We start from the raw sequence: 5389 nt of genomic DNA, 5'->3' as shown, positions 1-5389 counted from the left end.
ATGGTTCAAATGGCTCTGAGCACTATGGGACTTAACAGCTGTGGTCATCAGTCCCCTAGAACTTAGAACTACTTAAACCTAACGAACCTAAGGACATCACACACATCCATGCCCGAGGCAGGATTCGAACCTGCGACCGCAGCAGTCGCGCGGTTCCGGACTGAGCGCCTAGAACCTCTAGACCACCGCGGCCGCCACACAACATCAGTGCACGCCTCTTCATTGATCAGTTTTATGTATACGACACTTTTTGTTATCCAAAAGTGGATGCCAATGATGTCTTGAGGTGCAATATGAAGTTCTTCCCGGATGCAACGTTCACTGTCAAGTGCTCGAGGTGTTGCGTAGTCCGCTTGAAATGTGATCTTAATTGTGGACTTGCGGTACGAGTGCACCATGGCACTACCGAGACACGGACGCGTGACATTCGCCGCAGCGGAAAGTAAACAGCAAACACTCGCGCGGGGTACGCAAACAGGCGGGGCACAGGCACGGCGACCTTGTTCCACCGCTGCTAACAGCGGACTGTGAGGTTTGAACACGGGATCTTTGGTACGACGTCATCAGTCTCTAACAACTCACCCCAGCGAGATCTACAAAACTATCACTCACAGATACGACTTTCCTGTGCTCCTTGGTTCCGGTGTTACTTTTAATTACTATTTATACATATTCAACTGGACGACAGCATATGGCACGAAATAAATCGGTGTCTTGGTTGAAACTCTATCTACATACAACGTCTGGTACAGATCTGAGTGTCGTACATCTGTACGTTTGGGTGTAAGCTCCACGAAATCAGAATTTTTTTATAAGCCAGTGTGGACAGCAAGTCTGTCATCCCCTAACACCAGACACTAAATAGATAAACTCCGTCCGAACAGGCCTTGGAAGGCCCAACGGTACCGACCGACCGCCGCGTCATCCTCAGCCCACAGGCGTCACTGGATGCGGAGGCGCATGTAGTCGGCACACCGCTCTCCCGGCCGTATGTCAGTTTACGAGACCTGAGCCGCTGCTCCCCAATCAAGTAGCTCCTCAGTTTGCCTCACAAGGGCTGAGTGCATCCCACTTGCCAATAGAGCTCGGCAGACCGGATGGTCACCCATTCAAGTGCTAGCCCAGCCCGGCAGCGCTTAACTTCGGTGATCCGATGGGAACCGGTGTTACCACTGCGGCAAGGCCGTTGGCACACTAAACAGATGATGTGGTTCAAATACCGAATCAATCCTCTCGTAAGTCGTAACACTGAACAGACACTTCGAGACTTGGGACTCTGTACCTGTCCTCAGAGCAGTCCACCCTCGCTTCAACCCCTCCCCCCCCCCCCTCTTACACTTGACCAATTGCCGGGCAGATGCGAGAAGAATCTTCCAGTGAAAATAATTTTGAATAAAGTGCAAGATCCCACCTGCGTATCGAACAGGAAGGAGTCAGTCGGACTCACCCTCATGTAAGGCAGAAAGCGCGCCCAAAACCCACCCCTCCATCTCGACATGCCGGCGCCATGTTCCCTCTCCCCAAGAATTGAGCCAGATATCAGATTCGTAATCTGATCTGTATGGTATCGATAGCTACGTTGTCACGGCGTAGGTGCACGTTCGTAGTTTGGCACTACGACACCGACACCGATGACAGCGCCCTCTAGCCGGCGCTGTTTAGCTCTATGAGCGCCGCTGCAGATTATACCCTTTTGATTCCGAGGAGACGACCTAGCAACATTGTTTCTATTTCACAGTGGGTTAACCACTACTTGTAACTTAGGAACTTGATGTGCGGCTTCGCACCTACGTGCTTATCTGTACGCAAAGTTAAGTAAAGGAGATTTTAGTTCACACTGCAATGCCGAGAGTTCTACCTCACCTGCTCCTCCTAGCTTCCTACATTCGACCTACCCTTTAGTTTTCAGGGGCACACCCACGCGGGATACAAAAATCTGACGAGTCCAACTAAGACGTTATCTTGAGTTAAAGCTCTGCTGACTGCATTCCTCTGTCTCGGGCTTGACTCGAGAACAGCATTATTTGGTGCCCACTCGTTTATCCCCCACAACTGAAAGCTAGTGCAGCCCTTTGCGTAGTCCGTGTGTTCCGTCTAAGGGGAATGCGGCACGGCCGCTCCACCAGGGCACAAACTACCCAACACCTGCTACTGTCTACCGCCTCCACTCAGCAACCCACGCAGTTTCTGAAACCGCCTTCACGTTGCCCAGGTAATACTGCCCTGCCAGCCAGCTGGCAGATAGGGACTCACTTACCAGTTCGTTCGAATTTTCTCATTATGAAGCATTGAAGGGCGATTTGTTTTAATTGTTAAAAACCATTCAAAAGCTAAGATCGCAATAAATATTTTTTGTAGTAAAACGTATTCATTTTATTTTTGTATGTCCATCCTTTTGACTGGAGGTCTTGGGTACCACGGCCGTTCACTATTGAAAGAAAATGAAACGCTTACAGCTGTCCTTATGGTCTTATTTATTGTGTATCTACTAGTTTCGGCGCTTCAATGCGCCATTTTCAGCCTTAGCTGATGCTGAAGGGGCTACCACGCACCGTATATACGCTGCCTCGGTGGCCAAAGTAACAGGTTTACGCACACTACCTGTAACTGTGATGGTTGTCGGCAGTTGATGTCTGGAGTACTGGCATCACAGTTACAGGCAGTCTGCGTAAACCTGTTATGTTGGCCACTGGTTCAGCGTATATACGGAGCGTGGTGACCCCTTCAGCATCAGCTAAGGCATGAAGATGGCGCATTGAAGAGCTGAAACTGGTAGATACACGATAAATAAGATCATAACGACAGCTATAAGCGTTCATATTAGTGAACGGCCGTGGTATCCAAGATCTTCAGTCAAAAGGATTGTCTTGAACAACACAGGCGAGTGAACCAAACATTGTCCAGAAAGCTGCTCGCCAGAACTTAATAGGCCATACCGGAATCTTAACTGTTAACACAGAATCATGGAATGAGATTAACTTAGGAACCATTGCACCTGAAACTCGTGCCCACTCATGCAGCTAAAACTAGAAAGAAACTTAAGTCGCGTAAAATCGAATTCATTTTATATCAGTCTGGAATTAAAATGGGAACTAAGGGTCTCGACATGTCACAAGTCATATAGGGAGAACATGGATTAAATGCATTAAGCGGATTCCAACGGACTTAGATGCAGTGTATTTGAAGAGGCGGAGTAGGATAGACTAGCGTGGGAAGCTTCTTCATAGCAGTCTTCAGACTGAAGACCAGAAAACAACAAATTAGACATGTAAGAATCGGAAATATTAAGTGTTTATAAAGACTGATTGTTTGCCTGGAGGTGTTCCATATCATACACTACGGGCCATTAAAATTGCTACACCATGAAGAAATGCAGATGATAAACGGATATTCATTGGACAAATATACTATACTCCAAGTGACATGTGATTACATTTTCGCGCAATTTGGGGGCATAGATCCTGAGAAATCAGTACGCAGAACAACCACCTCTGGCCATAATAACAGCTTTGATACGCCTGGGCATTGAGTCAAACAGAGCTTTGATGGTGTGTACAGGTACAGCTGTCCATGCAACTTCAACACAATACCACATATCATCAAGAGTAGTAACTGGCGTATTGTGACGAACCAGTTGCACGGCCACCGTTGACCAGACGTTTTCAATTGGTGAGAGATCTGGAGAATGTGCTGGTCAGGGCAACAGTCGAACATTTTCTGTATCCATAAAGGCCCGTACAGGAACTGCAACATGTGGTCGTGCATTATCCTGCTGAAATGTAGGGTTTCGCATGAATCGAATGAAGGGTAGAGCCATGGGACGTAACACATCTGAAATGTAACGTCCACTGTTCAAAGTGCCGTCAATGCGAACAAGAGGTGACCGAGACGTGTAACCAATGGCACCCCATACCATCACGCCGGGTGATACGCCAGTATGGCGATGTCAACTACACGCTTCCAATGTGCGTTCACCGCGATGTCGGCAAACAAGGGTGTGACCGTCATGATGCTGTAAACAGAACCTGGACTCATTGCCATTCGTGCACCCAGGTTCGACGTTGAGTACACCATCGCAGGCGCTCCTGTCTGTGACACAGCGTCAAGGATAACCGCAGCCATGGTCTCCGAGCTGATAGTCCATACTGCTGCAAACCTCATCGAACTGTTGTTGCAGATGGTTGTTGTGTTGCAAACGTCCCCATCTGTTGACTCAGGGATCGAGACGTGGCTGCACGATCCGTTACAGCCATGCGGATAAGATGCCTGTCATCTCGACTGCTAGTGATAATAGGCCTTTGGGATACAGCACTGCGTTCCGTATTACCCTCCTGAACCCAACTATTCCATATTCTGCTAACAGTCGTTGGATCTCGACCAACGTGAGCAGCAATGTCGCGATACGATAAACCGCAATCGCGATAGGCTACAATCCGGCCTTTATCAAAGTCGGAAACGTGATGGTATGCATTACTCCTCCTTACGCGAGGCATCACAACAACGTTTCACCAGGCAAACGTCGGTCAACTCCTGCTTGTGTATGAGAAATCGGTTGTAAACATCCCTCATGTCAGTACGTTGTAGGTGTCGCCACCGGCGCCAACCTTGTGTGAATGCTCTGAATAGCTCATAATTTGCCTATCACAGCATCCGCCTCCTGTCGGTTAAATTTCGCGTCTGTAGCACGTCATCTTCGTGGTGTAGCAATTTTAATGGTCAGTAGTGTACTTTAAGCAATGAAAAAAAGCATCTCATGTTTAAAAGAAGAGAAAGTCTTCAAATTTGACGGTATTTTACAGGAAGTCGAAAGTTAGAATGGACTGCAAAGTGAGATACTTCTAACAGCTTACACAACGTAACTCTGTCTTAAAACCTGGCAAAAAATTCGAAAAGAGACTCTTGTCATATGCAAAACACAGGGTGATTATAATTAAAGTTAACCTTTCAAAACGATGTAGAAATAACTCTACTGGTAAGAATGACGTCAAATTTAAACGAAATGTTAAAAGAGTAAGTGGAAAACTCTAACATTCTGCGTGGTATCTGTTTGTTCTATATCGTGTCTCCCTACCACTTTCGCGCAACGACGCACTGAGCGTGTTTTTTAGGGAATTGACAAGTTTGAACCTGGGACCTATTGCTGGTAAGGAGACGCCAGACCATACATGACATGTAGAGTTCAGAAGAGTTCAGTGAGACTAGCGATGATATAATCAAATACTTAATGTTTTCAGCGTCAGCTCCACTGCACTCCCTGTAAAAGAATCTTAATACTAACTAAATTTAGTGGAAGGGGTTCAAGGCTTTCCTATTTTCAGTTAGCTGGTAAAATAACGTCGAAAAAGCAGTTAAGTTTACCATTGAAAATTTTATTCTACTCACAAAACAT

General features: G+C 46.9%; 1 pseudogene; it reads right to left on the bottom strand.

Annotated features, from left to right (window-relative positions):
* Positions 1-1073: 1073 nt before the first annotated feature.
* On the bottom strand, positions 1074-1191 carry LOC126093791 (5S ribosomal RNA; annotated as a pseudogene).
* Between the last annotated feature and the right edge of the window lie 4198 nt (positions 1192-5389).

This window comes from Schistocerca cancellata, chromosome 7 (genome assembly GCF_023864275.1).
Source record: "Schistocerca cancellata isolate TAMUIC-IGC-003103 chromosome 7, iqSchCanc2.1, whole genome shotgun sequence".
In the NCBI taxonomy this organism is placed as follows: domain Eukaryota; kingdom Metazoa; phylum Arthropoda; class Insecta; order Orthoptera; family Acrididae; genus Schistocerca; species Schistocerca cancellata.
The sequence above is the reverse complement of the archived record's forward strand: the minus strand, read 5'-3'. Positions and strand labels throughout refer to the sequence as shown.